This window comes from Danio rerio, chromosome 18, assembly GCF_052040795.2.
Source record: "Danio rerio strain M-AB ecotype USA chromosome 18, GRCz13ab, whole genome shotgun sequence".
Taxonomy (NCBI): domain Eukaryota; kingdom Metazoa; phylum Chordata; class Actinopteri; order Cypriniformes; family Danionidae; genus Danio; species Danio rerio.
In genome coordinates, this window is record NC_141038.1 from 24517009 (window position 1) to 24535244 (window position 18236).

At 34.9% G+C, this 18236-nt stretch overlaps 1 protein-coding gene and 1 long non-coding RNA gene across 15 annotated transcripts in view; one reads left to right on the forward strand and one right to left on the reverse strand.

Annotated features, from left to right (window-relative positions):
- The window catches only part of cbfb (core-binding factor subunit beta), a 72128-nt gene that overhangs the window by 14296 nt on the left and 39596 nt on the right, over window positions 1-18236 (forward strand).
- LOC147839730 (uncharacterized) lies at window positions 8503-12088 on the reverse strand. Its single transcript, XR_015514951.1, has 3 exons — window positions 10220-12088; window positions 9225-10069; window positions 8503-9088 (listed from the first exon to the last, which is right to left on the reverse strand). It is a non-coding gene; the product is annotated as an uncharacterized LOC147839730 (long non-coding RNA).

Genomic DNA, 18236 nt, shown 5'->3' on the forward strand with positions numbered 1-18236 from the left:
AAGAATTTGGAAAGAATTTATATTGAATTGTGTTCAACAGAAGAAAGAAAGGTTTATAACCATGTGATTGTGAGAAAATTGTGAGTAAAATTACATTTTAGGTTTACTATTCTTTTAAGTTTTAAGTGAACCTTACAATTATTTAACATTTGTAATTTTTTTTTATAAATTTAACAATGTATTATATTTTAAAATGTTAATTTTATATATTAATTCCTTTCTTATTTTCAAAATCTGCAAAACGCTTCTGAATTAATTTGTCTAGTAATCTTTACTAAGTCTGCCATGTTTGAAGTTTATGTACAGTACTTTTTAATAGAAGCCTGTTGGCAAAGTTGTTTGTGTTACTCAAAAATGTATTAAACAAATGTATTAAAAGTAAAAAGTAGAAAGCACCCATTGCAATTACATGTTGTAGTTTCACTAGGTAGGTAACTATTTGCTCCACAGTCTAAAGACATGCACAAAGAAAGAAAGAAAGAAAGAAAGAAAGAAAGAAAGAAAGAAAGAAAGAAAGAAATTCTTCTAACTTCTAATTCTTTCTTTCTTTCTTCTTTTCTTTTAGTGCCTTGCATTTTCACTGCAGTTATTTTATTAAATGTGGAATAAAAATTTGGTGGTGAAAAATGTTTTTTTTTGTGTGTGTGTGTGCTAATTTTAGAGCAGTTAAAACAGACGGTCAATTTTGTCCGGGAACACTAAAGTAAGGGGCGGGATCTGAACACCACAGGAGGGTTAAGTAAAGTAACGAAGTATTTGTACTTCGTTATTATCTCTGAAAACAAGTAAACATTGCTTCAACAATACAAGTTTCAAATCTTGTTGGCTTTAACAGCATATGATTGTTTTTTTTTTTTATTAAAATAAAATCTGGTGCAAAACAATTGCCAAGTCAGCCCATAACTTGTGGATTTTTTACTCTGAAGCAGTCTGTGATTTGAATAGTCCTGAGTTTACATGATAGGCATGGGGAAAGAACTTGTTTGTCTGTATTCTACATATTTATGCGATGAAAAATGCAACAGTACGTGTATGCGTCTGATTCAGTGCCAGTGTGCAGGCCCCTTTGCCGGAGCCGCACTGAGGCGTGGTGTTTTTCTCTCAGACGCTGTAAATCTTCAGCACGTCAATGTGTATAAGAATGTTCGCTCGGGGGCAGATAACGCAGGGAAGAATCGGACTAAATGACTCCATTATGAAAGGGCCTGCAGTCTGAGGCCTCACCACAGGAATTGGTGTTTTAATAGTTTTGCGTTTCCAAAACTATTAAGCATGTTTCCAAGTCTGAAGCGAATGTGTGTATGGAGATGCCGATTCTGACTCACGCTCGATGTGGGTGTAAGCTTCATTCTGCACCCCTGTTTGTGTTATTACGTGTGTTTACGTGGGTTTGGTGACTATCCATTAATCTGTATACGCGTGCGACTGTTTTTCATACACTTTCCTATGAGTGTGCATGATACGCTTAGCAAGCAGATCTCCATATTCATGTGCCGCCGAACATGTTGTGGAGCTGCGTGGCGCCAGTTTGACAGTTTACTCCAAGATAGAGCACATGGAGGGGGGGAACGCTTATGGAGCCATGCTTAGTGCTGATGTTCACTGGAGGAAATAAGATGAGGAGCAGACCAAAGCTTCTCGTCTTGCTCTCTCCTTCTGCAATACAGCTGAAGTGGAGCCATACTTGTTATTTGGTGGTGGTTTTCAAATAGGAAATCAAGATTGTTGTCTGATTCCCAAGAAGATTATTCAAAATAAATTTTGACTCTGAATTCCAATTAAATGAATGTGTGACATCAAACTCTGTACCACATTGCTTGGAAAGCACAAACAGCTTAGCATTGTTATGATTCTGAACTTTATTACTTGGCTAATGAATTGTTTGTTTGGAATATTGCTTATGTTATTACAATAAACTTCTGAATATTTTTTATGTATTTTAATGCCACTGATTTATAAAAGCAATAAGCTAGCTGATATTTTTCACTTATATCATAATTATCAAAGCCCATTTCTACCATGTAAAATAAAAAAAGATGAATAAGTAATTTTTATATTAAGTCATAATGGCTTAGTTTAAATAAAACTAAATGTTTTGTCATTAATCAGACTGATGGCTTAGTTACAGAGATATTTAAATTAGATGTCATCTATGCTGTTGTTGTCTATTAGAAGGAATGCATCAATAGAGTGGAGAAACTATGACGTCAGTTTGTATTTTAGCATTTCCGGTTCCCTCATCCCAATGTAAATGGGTTGTTTGAATGGGATTTTGGTTAAAATTTGGTTTATGGCTAACAAAAACTTAAGATACTTTCACATTTTATTCTATGACATAAAACATATCAGCTACATCAAACTCTTGATTTTTAAAAATTGGTTACGCTTCTTTAAAAAGACGGTGGCTATCAAGTTGCTAAATGGGACAACAGGCAATGTTGGAGACGTTATACGTCATTGAGCTGAACTGGTCTGGAATGCAGCTCACTTGTGTTGGCCAATTTTATTTGCGTTATTTAAGTATTTTCTTGAATAGTATTTTATAGTTTGTAGTGTTTTTCAAATTGTGAAATGTTGTGTGTAGATAATGCCTTCACTTCCATCAAGACTGATTCATTTGTTGATCATTTATTTCATTTAAACAATGAATGCACTGCTTACCAGTGCACACTATCTCTTTCCTTCTCTTAGTTATGCAAATGTGTGAATACATTTGTAAAAATACATAACTGTCATTTTACGTGATCAATTGATTTTTTTTTGTCAATCTTTTTTTCTTTATCTGAACACATTTAAGTCTATCATAACTGCAATATTTACACTCCTTCTTAAAATGTATTGTGTATGTGGCTGTATGGGCTGTTGAATGTTGTTCTCCATCCATGATGGAACTTGCAGGCTTTTGATAGAACTGTCAATCACCCCGCAAAGTAAGCTGGATGTGTGCACGCACGTGATACACTTATTTAAATCTGACTTATGACAATACTTTGTAGGCTCGTTTATATAACAAACAGTAGGTGTTTTAAAATGATTACAACAACCGTAAAGCAAAACATATGTATTTTCCACGGGAAAAAAACATCTAAAAGGCAAGTAATGTAGTCTGTTTATAGCCTAATGTTAGCTTTTCAGGTCTTTGCATCCAAAAAGTGCGTTTAAGATCCAAAAGTGTTAAAAGTTATATTTTCATGTGAGGATTATTGGTTGAACAAAATGTGTAAGTGTAATAAACTGTATTTGAACACAGTTTTTTATTTGGAATTTTTCAAAGCCTATGGGAAAATCGTATAGGGATTTTATCGAGGGAACCAGTTTTACGCTAGCAGCCGATTGGCCTACAAGGTGATGTCAGAGTTCTTCTACTCTATAGAGACGCCATTGTAGTACAGGGTAGCGCTTCTTTGAAATGAATATGGAACCAAAGTGTAGTAGAGGACTGAACATCCAGAGCCATAGACATGTAAACATTTATACGATCTGGAGTTTTCCCAGTTGTCAGTATGCAACTATTTTTTTTATTACGAAGACTATAATTTTACATCACTTTTCTTCATCGATGGATAAGTGACCGCATGGGAATTGTCAACAAAGAGCATGTATTTATGTGCATTAAAATGTATTATCATCCCTCCATGTTAAATTTTATTTAATCCGTGTCCTGAAACACTCGCCCTCTCCTGCTTTCATTTTTAATGCTATGAATGTTTCGTGTGAACCATTGATATCCCTGCATCTCAATGTGCATATCCACTTTAATGATCTAAATGGTATAAAATTTGTAATATTCAATAATGCACACTGAGGCGCAGGCACTGTTTTGTTATCAGGCACCCTTATAAGTTACGTAAAAAACCAACTTTCGTGAACTTAGCCGACAATAATACAAGTTTCTGACACCACAGCGTCTTGTTTTCATATTAATTTACATTGTTTGCTGATTTTATTCAACAAAACTAGCATAAGCCTAAAATTTAGTGCAAGTTGATGCTACTTTGCCTCATGGTCAGCTGTAAGTGACTGTATTATCATCAGTAACATTACTTGTTTAGCTCAAATGTTTGTAACATACTGTACAAAATCATAAAAAAACTAAATCTTACCTATGAAATGTTTTGCCTTTATGCTTTATTTTCTTTGTCTGCTCATTATTACACCCGCAGCTTAAAAATAGTCCAGCATCTTCAGATTGACTTTAGTCTTGACTAGTGTGGTTGAATGACTTTTGTCCTGCACTGTACAAATGTGGCGGCGCTATTGATGCATGCTCAGGGTCCGTATGCCATATCTAGTGTATCTATGGGTTAGTTAGACTAAAAAGCCTTCATGTAAACAATAAATAAACAAATAAAGTAATATTTGTCATATACAAGACATAAATTTTGCTGTGTACATTGAATCAAACATCGTTTTGTGGCCTCATTTGAACCAGTCTGTTGTGATGAGTCAGTTAAAGTGATTGTCAAAGCTTTTGTTAACAAGACACGGTGACACGTTACAACTGTCTAAACACTGTAAAAAAGTGATTAGATATACTTTACTTAAAAAAAAAAACAAGTAAACCCTTTACCCTAAAAATGTGAGTAAACGCATTAAAACTTTAAACTGTTAAGTTGACTTAAATGTATTCTTATAACTCAGCACATAGTTAATTTATTAATTATAGTTAATAATTCCAAGGCAATGAGGTTTTACTTTTTAAATAGTAAATAGTAAAGTTTAAGTTTAATTAAAAACACTAAAAAATTGAAATTATTGAACTCATAGTAACATCACATCTGAGTGAAATTAATCTTTTAAATAAATAATTTAGTTAAATTATTCTCAATATCAAGAATAAGTGCTGTTTTATCGCTATGGTGCTTTTCAGGACAGTACCAGTCGCACCAGTATCCTGCCATTTAATTTTTGACTCATGCTAATGAACTGTTTGAGAACCCTGATCTAGGTTTGTAGAGACGTGCAGGGTGATAAACTAGGGTTTCTTTTAAAAATGCATAGGGCTGTGGTGGAGGCTCATGTTTCGTGCAATCTCAAACGGAAGCTGGTCTGTTCACCGATTACTTGTCAATGACATCATCAAAGCGTCTGCTCTAATTGATTCCTGCTGCCTCCATCTCACGTGCCTCTGATCTGATCTCCATTTGTTTGAAGTCGGAGGGGGAAAAAATGGCTTCTTTGTGTTTGGCCATACAAAATTCTCTTAAAGATCTTCAGTAGCGTAACTCTGAACAGATTGAGAGGAGAGTGGGATGCATCGTGTTTGTCCATCGTATTTTTTTGCCTTGCCCCATAGGGATTCAATTATAGTGCCCAGCTCGGATTTCTCAGGCCCGTCTCTCAGGCGTCCAGTCACACCCTTCTGATCAATAAGATCTGCAGGAAAAGCTCACATCATCATCATCATCATCATCACATTGCTCTCTTTCTGGCCATTCTGTATAGTCTGGTTTCCTCCGTCCTGCTCCCGTAACACACTCACCTCATTTTTTCAGGATGTCCCATTGTGTACACTCATTGTGGTGATAAGTGTATCAGTTTGAGTTTTTTCAGTGTTCATGAAGCACACAGGACATTTTTAAAGTCAAAATGTCACCGTTTTGTCATTCTAGCATATTTTAAACTCAATTGAAGATGTTTAAATTACACCTCAGAGGTTTCTGTCTCTCCATGTTTTCTCAGGGTGTTCCGGTTTCCCCCACAGTCCAAAGACATATATGTAGTATATGGCAGTGGACCTCAACCTTTTTATCGCGGCTGACCGGTCAATGCTTTACAATTTTACCGTGGCCCAGGCTGGGGTTGCCAGGCGACCATCAACCATTTTCATAGAGCTGACGAAACATTGCTGTCACTTTGATACAAGTTTCATTTATTGAAAATATTACAAAGCACTGCAGTGTTTGGGTGTTCTGTCTTTTAACTGAGATAATTAGTCTAACCAAACATATGCTGGATAAGTTGGTTGTTTATTCCGCTATGGCGACCCTTGATAAATAAAAGGAAAAAGCTGAAGCCGAAGGACTTGAATGAATGAATGAAATGAACTTTCCATTAATGTATATTCCTTTAATGTTCAGACAGAATAATATTTAGCTTACAACTATTTAAACATTTGAAATCTAAAAAAATAAATAAATAAAATTGCCTTTAAAGTTGTCCAAATTAAGCTCTTAAGACTTAATATTCTAATGATTTTTTGGCATAATATAAAAATCTTATACTTGTGTAACAAAAGACCGGAGCCAGTCACAATTTACTCATAGAGCAACATTGGGATTCTAATTTAATCATAATAACTCTATAAGAGAATAAAAGAGGTATTGCAATATTTGAGTTACAGATATGCAAACTTTGGGAGAAAAGCATACAGTTGCTCTTTCCCTATTTTTTTAAAACTGTCACCCTCTATATGGAATGCAATAAAAGATCACCAAAGTGAACAAATATTGCAAACAGACTCTGTAAAAAAAATAAAAATAAAAAAACAATTATGCTGACTATCTATCTAAAGTCATTTTTTACTCCCCTCTACACCATAAAGAATCTTTTCATTAAGGCTGAATAACTTATAGGTGTTTTCCATTTATCTATAGTTTTGAATTGTATTATGCAATCCAATACTATACTCCAACATCTTTGAATACTGAAACTTTAAAAAGGGATTTTTGTCATTATTTTTATACACTATTTCAAAATGTTGAAGCACACTTCATTAAACTGCTGTGTTAAATATTTAACCTTGTAGTTGTCTTTTAATGCAATTCGAAAGCATATAAAAAACACTCTTGTATCACAAGACATGGTAGTCTGTTAATTAGCAGTTTTTTACAGTGTATTTTGACTCTTATTTCTAAAACTTTACATATTCAAATAAAATCTACACCCAGAGTTGAATCACAGCTCATGACTGTCTGATGTCATGGGATGCCACTGTTTTTGTCATCTTTAAAGAAAATGATGTAGTAGTTTTTTCTGGCTTTCTAACAGTTCTGAATGACCTTTTCAACTGCTGTATAGGTAATTTGTTACTACTAAGGTGTGTATGTGTGTGTGTGGTAGAAATCGTCTACTCTGTTAGTCTTTGACCACGGTCCATCTCTTTTCCCTCGGAAACACGGAGGTCTGCTCAGAAACCTAGTTCTGCTGTTTGGGTTGGATCATTGTCGGAAAGTGAGAAGGAGAGAGGAAAAGAAAAGAGGGAGAAAGATTTTCCCATTTCTGGATGTAATGCACATTTGTTATTTTTCCTGGTGATGGTGCAGGCTTCTCCTATTGCGAAAGACATTCTTTCATAACAATATTCACTATGTTCTGTTTTCATTGAAAAGTTGGCATTATTACCTTAGGTTTGGCATTAAAAAAGTTTAATCTCAGTGAGAGAAACGTTTTCCAACATTTATTTATTCAAATTAAATATTTATATTTTGTGTGGAGAGTGCAGCTTCTCAAAATGTATTTATTCATAATGTATATTTATATTGCGTGTGGAGCTCTGGGGAAGCAGTTAACAAATCCATTTGTCAGATGAAACTCTTATAGAGCTTTTAAATAAATTATTATACCAATAATACACAATTATAAAACAGTTTATATATATATATATATATATATATATATATATATATATATATATATATATATATATATATAAACAGACTTTTTTATAAAAAAAAATATAATTTTGTACATTTTAATTGTACTGGAATATTAAAATGGACTAATAATAATAATAATAATAATATTAATGATGACCATTCTGTTTCACAGCTTACTGCATTAATACTTATATGTTCAAATCCGCAAGATTTCAAAACCCCAAGATTAGTTGTAAATAAAGTTCTGTAAGTGCTGCTCACAAAAACGTAAAATAATTTTGGTGTTACTAAAGTAAACCATGTGCATGTCGCATTCCAAAATGCATGTTAAGCTTTCTAATGGTAAAGTCTAGATAGGATACAGTTGCAGATATACACATCAATATAGCATTATTTTTGTGACATTGTATAACAATAATTAAAATATTACAGTACTGTGACGGTTGGGTTTAGGGGTGGGGTTGGAGTAGATGTTAAAAAATGCAATTAATTGGACAATTTAATAGATAACATAAATAATACTCGGTACAACTACTGTTTTTACATTACTGAGACAGTTGGATATAAGGTTGTGGGAGGGGTAGATGTTAATAAAATACAATTCATGGGAAATTGAATGAATAATATAAATTATTTTTCAAGCCGCAACCATATCTGATCTAACAACAACCACTCTTGCGCAACCCCAATGTATTGGCTATTTTCAGTTTATATGCGATATATTTAATTTATTACTTTTTGTCAAGTCACAAACTCTATGGGAATCCTTAAATATAAAAATGCTTAAGAATATTGAATAAAATATTATTGTAAAATATTTTAAAATGCCCATTATCATTATCTATTTAAAATGTAAATTACCCCATTGATAGTTCCCCAAAAAAGGGAAATTCACAATTGTATGCCATGCAAAAAAAAAAAAAAAAAAACAAGGAAGAAAAGACAGATGGGCAAACAAAGGCTCATGGTTGTTATAATATTAGCAGATGTGTATGGGAATGGCAGGTCTAGGGCTGGAGCCTCAGTGTTGGTGGTATCTCGAGTGTTTGTGAGAGCCCTTGGCTCCTGACTTTCTCTAACAGTAGTGTTGACTGGGCCAGATCTTTTTTTTAGGGTTGAGGTTGTTTAATTCTGCACTTGTACAGTGGTCCAGGTGAGAAATACAGCAGCTCTGTGTGGTTTTACATTCCTGTTGGCTTATTCCAGGAAAGAGCAGGACACAGGTGGGCAACTGCCCACTCCCTGTACTCTACACTCTCGTCCTAACATGTTCATATTTATTTGAGTTTGCATTTGTGAGTTTGCATGTTCCACACAGGTAGATACTTCCTTTGTATGTCAAAAAGTGTTTTAGAACAAAGGGTGGTTTTATGTTTTTTTCGACCTAGTTTTAATGAAAAATGCACCAAAATTCAGAAAGCATTTCATTTCACTACAGTAGTGATCTGATCACATACAGTATATAAGTTAAGTTGTAATTTAATGTATATCTTTCATGCAAATTTTGAAAATGGACAGATTATCAGACAAGGCCATTCATATGTTACGTCTTTTACTTGCTCTTGTCTGGTGTAGATTTTAATAAATTTTTTTTGGAGATGTGCGACAAGCAGTGGCGTAGCGGACGGGCCCGCAGGCCACGTACCGCGATTTTCAATAATTGAAAATCCGGCAACCGCAATAATCAAACTCTTGGGAACAACTGTGGTCGGAACCAATGTTCACACGTCTGTGTTCTCTGAACACCTCTCAAGCGGTGGACTACTTCATTCAAGCAAAATTCTTTTTTGCTTGTCGCCAATGTTGCCAGCTTAGCAACTTTGTCACTAGATTTAGCGACTTTTCAGATCCCCCTTGCGACAAATCTAGCGATTTTTTTGTGTGTTATTGGAGATTTTTTTTAGACTGTCATTTGTCCATACTGTACCATCCCTACTCTTCTCAACGAGCTGCGTGTGATGCCGCCGGCCCCTCCCCCGCCTCACAGCACTGACAGGCGGCCTAGTCAGTCCTCGTACAGCAGCCTCTCCCACCTGCAGCCCGAGAGCAGATCACCCCTCTGCGTACCGACAACAAATGATTTAGCACAGGCAGTGTGAAGGTATTTCACTTGTACAGTCAAACCGATCTACTTTTACTTTATTTTAACAATTTAATTGGACCGTTTATTCTTTTCTTGTTAACAATCACAGGTATTTTAGTGACAGTTTTTTAACTTTTCTGAGTTTATTTCATATGAGAGATTACTGCACATTCACTACACATCTATAATGACATACTGTATTCAAACAGCAATAAATTTTGTTAAATTAACATGCTTATATAAAGTGTAGTGCAATTATAAATACCCCTTTATTAACCATAGGCTGTTAAACAAACAGAAGCGGTAGAACGTGATGACGTCAGTAATATGCAAATTGACGTATGATGTATCCCCCCCACCCTTCATCAGGGGGCCCCGCCAGCGATCCCTGCAGGGGGGCCTCCGCATTTTGCGCTACACACTGGCGACAAGTGCACATTCACGACAGAGGTGATGCTGTCCTCATGTTCTCTGACACACTGTAAATGAGAATAAAACATCTCAAGGTAATTTGACAGAATCATACAATCAACTTTACACTTGTGCAACAATATTGAAAGCTCAGTTAAGATGGATGAAAGCTGACTGTAGGTGTAGCATTAAAATCTAAAACCTATCAAGGGTTTATTTTTTACACCAACAGGAGAAACAACAGATAAGGGTTCATCAAGACATTTGATGATGATCATTATCTATTAGTATATTGTAAATACAGCTTATTTTAAATATCCAAATAGTATAGTTATCTTTAAAGAGGCCTTATAGAGACTTATTAATATTCCTATATCAACCAATCTAATATTATGCATGCAGACACACTCTAACTACAAAGTTAGGAAAGCTCAGTTATTTGGAATATTGTCTACTTTTACATAAAAAAAACATTTATGATTTATAAACCAATCCACATTTTTGTATGCATTTGCACTTTTGATGTGGAATGATTGTTATAAGTCGTCTGTAAAGCAGCTTGAAAAGAGATTAAAGCTGTGAATTAGTATTTCAACTACAAACTGGCCATTTGGAGGTTGTTTACATGATAGTAGGGTTTTAGGGCCTTGGAATTGCAAACTTTTGAAAACAAATCTGCTTATATTTCTGTTATCAGTTAGTTGTTTTCAATCAAATGACCTTCAGCATTGATTTTGGTGCTTAAAAAGCTTTTAAACACTGTGCATGGCAGCATATGATTGTAATAAAATGTCCTGTATCCGAAGTACAATTTGTGTTCCATTCAATATCTACATCTATCACTCGGCATAAAAATTCACATAGATCACGTGGATAATATGATAATATGAAACAAATGCCTTTGCAATAGTACAAGTGGAATTGAATTACATCAGAATTGCAGTGTATTTTCCCAGTGCACCTGTCCAATCTGTAAGTAAGTTTCTAAAGTTAAATTTAATCTCCGAACTCCTAGTTTAAGATGAAAGAGTGAGAGAAAAAAAGGAAAGAGAGCAGAAACAGAGACAGTGTGGCTGGGTCATGTTGCCAAGGTCTGGACTTTTTCTTTCCAAGATTCACTTTTACAATCACAAACATCAGCGTCAGCAGAAACTGTATTGTTCGGAGAATTGAACAGACAGAGCAATCCACTGTTTGATTCCCAAGTGTCATTTTAAAGCAGTTTCGTGGACAAAGTCTCTCAAATGAGCCAGGATTTCATTTATTTATTTATTTTTTTTCATTTTATATATTTATGCATGTAATATTTTAATTACCAGTCAACCTGCTTTTTAGCTGTCAGTCTTTAAAAAAATAGATGAATACCTTTAACGATTAATAAAAAAAAAATAAAAAGTTTTTTGGCAATTTCTGTTCATAAAATGAAAAATAGTTTAAAGGTTTCCACAAAAATAAATAAATAAATAAAATGAAATAAATGAAGCAGCTTTTTCCAACAACAAAAATTATGTTCCCTGAGAGCATATTAGCATGTTAAAAGGATTTCTGAAAGTCATAAATGAAATCATAATTTCAATAATATAATTGTACTGACAAATACAATAAAATCATTGCAATAAATCATTTTAAAACCTTCAGTTTCTGTCAAAGACATCTAAGACAAATACATATAAAAAACATTATAATACAATAGAACATTAATTGTAGTAGTATTTTGCAGTATTTATGTTAATTTAAACCACAAAATCTCACTAACACCAAGCTTTTGTATGTTTAATTACATTATAATCACAATTAATCACACAAAAAGAATTGTAATATTATGCAAGGCAAGTTTATTTATATAGAAGTTTATTTATTTATATTTTATACACAATTGTAATTCTAAGTGCTTTACATAAACAGGAATAAAAGAGACAAAAATAAGAGATTTAAAACAAGGTAAAACTGATTAAAAACAGATATAAACAGATTAAAATGTGTTAAAACAGGTTTTAAAAGAATGAAAAAGAAAAGAAAGACAAAATAGTGTGATCTATCGGACATGGCAGAGTGCTCCTTCAGTAAAGGCACAGCTAAACAGATGTGTTTTCAGTCTTGATTTGAATGTGCCTAATGTTGGAGCACATCTGATCATTTCTGGAAGCTGATTTCAGCAGCGGGGGCCACTGTAGCTGAAGGCGGATTCACCCTGCTTTGACTGAACCCTCGGGATTTCTAGTTTACAAAGTGATCTGTTAGGTTTGTACACAGTGAGCATATCTGTAATGAATTGAGGTCCTAGGCCATATTTATTAGAGATATTTATTAAAGGTAAAGTGTTCAGTTGGATTAAATTGTTTTGAATTTATTGCTTATGCTATTGCGTTAATATTTACAGTCCCAATAATAACATTTTAATTTATTAAAAAGCTTGAATGCAGGAAAAAACTGAAACGTTTGAACGCTTTAGATAAAATATGTGAACACTGTAAAAAAGGCAGTGTTCCACACAATTTATTCATGTTGTCCCAATACAAATTGATTAAGTTAACAACACTTTTAACAAATTTATGTGGATTGAACATAAAAAAATTAAGCTGTCCCAATGAAATCTCAATAATTGTGTTGTTTCAGCTCATTTTAAATAAGTAGTTTGAACGAGCAATATATATATATATATATATATATATATATATATTTTTTTTTTTTTTTTTTTTTTTTGGGTGTCGATCTGAAGATCAAAGACAAATCAGAGTACATAGTCAATAGTCAATTTCTTTTTAAAAAAATATATATTGTGTTAGTTTTTGGTACAGTATGTTTCAGAGCTAACCAGAGGGGCTTTATCCTGCTGGAGAAAGGTGTAGCCTAATTGCAGGTTGCAAGTTTTGTGGGTGGAGAGTGAGAGTCAGAGTGACCCTAATAGAGAGGCAGGTCTCTGTCTCTGCGTTTGTGGCAGGTGGCGTGGGCAGATCTTCAGGCCTGTAGGGCTTACGCCCTCCTCTGAGCGACTGCATTAACAAAAGAGGGCTTTTGTCGGTTAATTTGGATATGTGCGCGTGGGAGTGTCTGCAGTGCGTGTGCGTGAAACAATACTGCAAACGTTTAGTTTCTGCCTGTCTCTGATTACACAGAGAAGCCTGCTCTATCTCTCCGGCTGCTTTGCCTAGGCCTGCTCAACACCTGCACCAGCCGCACCTGTTTGTACGTGTGTGTGTGCGCGTGTGTGTCTGTGTGTGGGTGTGTCTGTAGGAGCTCGACTTCACTCACATTTCCAGCAAGTGCAAGCTGCACAATGACACCAAGACTGAAAAACTTTAAGTGGCAGATGAGTGGATTAGAGGATGGATGGATAAATGGATAGACAGACGGACGGACGGACGGACAAACAGACAGACAGACAGACAGACAGAGATAGATAGATAGATAGATAGATAGATAGATAGATAGATAGATAGATAGATAGATAGATAGATAGATAGATAGATAGATAGATAGATAGATAGATAGATAGATAGATAGATAGATAGATAGATAGATAGATAGATAGATAGATAGATAGATAGATAGATAGATAGATAGATAGATAGATAGATAGATAGATTCTATGGTATTGCTGGTCTTTCACATATATTAAGAGAAAACAGAGTAAGATGGTAGTGTGTGTCAGTTTTTTTTTTAAGACAGGAGAGCAGATACACAACTCTCCTAAATGTTAACCTTCACTCTCTCCCTCCTCTAGACTTGCTTTGCATCTGTTTGTGTGTGTGTGTGTGTGTGTGTGTGTGTGTGTGTGTGTGTGTGTGTGTGTGTGTGTGTATGTGTGTGTCCTTGGGGTCTGTTAGTATATCTTTATTGAAAGAACAGCTGCCTTTTGCTATTGCTCATACACATAGAGATATGAGTCAGTCTGGATGGAGAGTCGTATGTCATGTCTTTGTTAAGGAGGAGAATCCTGCTTTCAGGGCCGTGAGTCAGGCCAGTCTCACACCGATCAGCCTGTACTTGACTAGGGGGTCTCTGCACATACAGTATACTAATGATCTATTGGGCTAAGGTGCTTTCACTGGCACCCAGGTTCGAATCTAGACTTATGGCAACATGGCAGCCCTACGCAACAAAACATTGTGTTATTTTGAAGCCTATTTATTTTGCATGTATTTGAATAAACTTAAATATTACAAGTAAATAAAATATATTATCATTAGAATTTAATGCTACATTTAAATTATTTGAATTGATTTATTGCGTAAAAATGTACCTACTTTCAATAATTTCCTAATTTCCAATTTCAGTTTTGTTATATTTGATCATATAAATGACACTTGTCATTGGTCATCATTTTAGTTTTCAGTGGCATTCGATCTTTAAGTTATTGGGCTGCTGATAATCATGTTCAATATCTGAGAACAGTAAAGTTCAGCATTCTTGGATTTTATTGGCCAGCTTAGTCATTGCAATGATGATGTCATGTTGATATCCGAGTTACTTTTTTTTTTTTAAGTAATGTGAGTTACTATTATTTTTTAACTTAATTCGTTTTTAAAAAATAAATAGCTGCAAATAAAATTAGCATAGTCACGTTAAATCAGACACTCAATAAAAGATTGCAGGAACAGAAACCAGTATGGCAGAACGGTACATTTCTGTGAAGGAAGTATTATTGTTTTGAACACATGGAAGAAAAGGAAAAGGGGACTGTCTTAAAAGACACTAATATTACTAATAATACAAAAGTAGCAAATACTTTGCTTTAAACTTTTATTAAGCTGCATATACGGCATGTACAGTATGAGCTATAGGGAGTCAGGTAGTTTTTTTAGAAGATAATATCCTAAATTATCTAAATTATTATATATTATTTCATAATTTAATGGCTTTACACAGCCAGATGAGTAGAACTAACCCAAAAGTAACTTAATGCATTACTTACCATAAAAAGTAACTAAGTAACGCAACTAGTTACTCTTGGTGGAGTAACTCTATATTATAAAGCATGACTTTCTAAAGTAACTTTCCCCGACACTGTTGATGAATGCACATTAGAAAAAGGGAGCATAGCCTAAAAATGGTAACTGTATTGTGATGGACACTGACAACGAGGTTGAGGATCCACATGCAGTTTATTACAAGAATGGTCAGGAAGGCAATGTCAACAGTGGTCAAGGAACAGCCGAATAGTCAGTACAGGCAGCAATGTGTTGTAATGCTCACAGATAAACAAGACTAATCAACTGGTGTGTCTGTGCTGCTTTAAAAGTCTAAATCAGTTCATAACGATCTTCCGGCTGTGTGTAAGTGTGTGTGTGTGTGTGTGTGTGTGTGTGTGTGTGTGTGTGTGTGTGTGTGTGTGTGTGTGTGTGTGTGTGTGTGTGTGTGTGCGTGTGTGCGTGTGTGCATGTGTGTGTGTGTGTAATCAAGGTGAAACAGGAACTGGTGCGAGTATGTGGTGCATGACATGATTTGTAGTTCTTTTGGTGGCAGATTTGTAGTTCTGTGTGAAAGTGATTGATTCCCAGCGATCTACAAGCCTGGATTGCTGGTGATTGCGACAGTAACTTTTAAAACATTCATATGATAATATAAAATATGTATTTATTGTTGTTTGTAAAAAATTAAATTTGCATAATTGATCATCAGCAAGTTTTATTAAAGAACCACTTCCTTTGTCAGCCAACTATTGGTCAACCAATTACCTAACAGCTGGTCCACCAGCTAGACATGCCAACCAACAAATACAAGGCTGGTCTTAAATTAGCTGTTTTCCTTCTAGTAGGTACACTAGAGATGTGCTGGTTGTGTAATCTTTTTGGTCATGTTTGGGTAATTTGACATGAAACTGGCCAAAGGAATGTCGTGTCACTTCCTCTTCCTCAGTAGCTTAGTCATAAGACTGGCAAAGATGCAGCTGTTGTGTGGACAAGAGAGAGTTTTAGTGTGCCTAAATACAGACTCGGCCAATGTGTCTTACTGTTAGTGGATAAGCTAAGAGGGAAGGAAAAATACATTCAGAACATTAGTAAGACAAGATAATGACTTTAAGAAGATATGGTCTTAGCCATGACCTGTCTTTGTTGCTTTACCGCAGCTTTCTGACTCACACAAATCAGTCACACAGCTGATACAGCACTTACTGTCACATGTGAAATGTGTCTTTCTCTTTTTCTGAAAACAAAGAGGGAAAGTTCAGGAAAGACCTTTTGAAGGCATTGACTCATATATAGAGATGCCTGAGAAACACACAAACACAAATACACACACTCACAAACACGCACACACACAAACACCCACACACACTTTCGTCAGACACATTGTGTCTGTATGTGTGAATAATCCAGTGATCAGCAACTGCTGCATAATTAGCACTCATGTGGGATCACACACAAACACACGCACTTTTATTCACAAAAAGCTCCTCTCATGAGGTGTGGGGACACAATGCTCCTCTGTCAGCGCTGTGTGTGTGTGTGTGTTCTTCCTCCTCGTCTCTTGGCTTCAGATGCTCTTCTGCTGGTTTTCTTTTCCATCTCATGCTGCAGATCTGCTGCTGATGGCCTGGCACGTGTGTGAACGCAGGGCAGCTTGCCAGTGCACCAGTCACACACACCTCACTGTTGCCACAGAGACCAGCAATGGGTCTCCCGCTCCCCACTTATTTAATACATTTCACTTTTGGGGTGATGTTTTGGTTAAATCATCACAACTTTCAAGGTTTCATTTTATTTCTGTCAATGTCAAGTATATTGTAGAACAAGTAGATGCATATTAGTCCTAGCTGAAGCTGTAATATGCCTTTCCAATTAAGTGAGATTGTCAGACATCAAGGAGATTAAATGAACTGAACTTTTGTTTAAAAGGGTTATTAACCAAAAAGTGAAGCCTGCTGTTAATTTATTCACCCTCAGGCCATACAAGATTAGTTTTTTTCCTCACTGAGTCAGTCACTTTGAGAGTCAAAACTGTAATTATAAAATTGAAATAAATTAAAATAAATTACCAGAAAGTTTGAGGCTCATTTTACGGCAAAACAGACATTTGGATATGAGTTCAATAGAATTATTCATTCATTCATTCATTCATTCATTCATTCATTCATTCATTCACTCATTCATACATTTTCTTTTCAGCTTAGTCCCTTTATTAATCAGGGGTCGCCACAGCAGAATGCACTTCCAGGCAGCGGATGCACTTCCAGCTGCAACCCATCACTGGGAAACACCCATACACATTCATTCACACACATACACCACGGACAATTTAGCTTACCTAATTCACGTATACGTTTTTGGACCTGTGTGGGAAACCGGAGCACCCAGGGGAAACCCACGCGAACACGGGGAAAACTCCACACAGAAACACCAACTGACCCAGCCGGGGCTGGAACCAGCAACTTTCTTGCTGTGAGATAATTGTGCTACCCACTGCGCCACTGTGCTGCCCAATAGACTTTTTATGTTTATCAAATAACTTGCTCACAAAATCTGCATTTACTATATTTAAAATATAATATTACAGTAAATGTCTTTGCATTGGGAAATATGTAATGTATGTTCTTAGAAGGATCAGTTTCTTGTCAAAGGAAAAGTAATATTAGGAAAAAACTAACCAATTTAAAATGAAGTTTACTTAAAGCTCTGTTAATGTCCTAGAAATAATTTATGTGTCAATGTTAAACATTTTTAAATTTAAAACTTTGAATCAATATTTTTGGCTTTAATGTTATAACCGTCTTCTCAAATTGTTTCCTTCAGTCGTAAAACTTATGATTTGTACTCAAAATCTAATTAGCATAATTGAGTACAATGTATTTTGGTGCATTTAAACAAAACAGATTTATTAAACAGTTATATTTATTAAAAGTATATTTTTTGTAACCAAACACAATTAGAAATTGAAAAATATTAAAATATTGCAGAAAAAAAAAACAGCTTACACAATTTCAACTAAATGTTTCAATATTTTTGCTTCTCTTGATTTTTCCTCTTCTTTTAATTTAATATTTTTCTATAACATATACATTTGGGTGTAGTACTTTTTGGACCGTTATTGTAAGGTATTTTGTTAAATAAGCTCCAGATTGTGTATTCCAGATAATGTTTATGCACAAATATAATATTGTAAAGCATCTTATTAAAAATATTAAATTAAAAGAAAGATTTGTG